This window comes from Notolabrus celidotus, chromosome 14, assembly GCF_009762535.1.
Source record: "Notolabrus celidotus isolate fNotCel1 chromosome 14, fNotCel1.pri, whole genome shotgun sequence".
Classification (NCBI taxonomy): Eukaryota; Metazoa; Chordata; class Actinopteri; order Labriformes; family Labridae; genus Notolabrus; species Notolabrus celidotus.
The window spans coordinates 33,551,950-33,552,259 of NC_048285.1; positions in this window are offsets into that span (position 1 = coordinate 33,551,950).

A 310-nucleotide genomic window follows, 5' to 3' on the forward strand; every position below is an offset into this window, starting at 1 on the left:
AATTTGGCCAAGTGCAAAACTTGTTATGAGGCGTTGTCCCGATGGCAAACGACTGGAACCAAGTTCATTTAAAAAGAGGAGGAAAAAGGGATGGATGATTAACATTATGTGACTCAATCCAGGTTTCTATCTTTCTTTTAGTCCACCTTTAAATGTAGAACATGTTTCATGGTGTCAGAGTTTAAACTGTTGATCAGTTTCTTATAAATACAACTGTGATGCAAGATGAGGACACATGAGTTTAGAGCGTAATCATCCTTTAAACTGGATCCAAATCAGTAATTAATGTCTTGTTTTTCAAGTTTTCAAA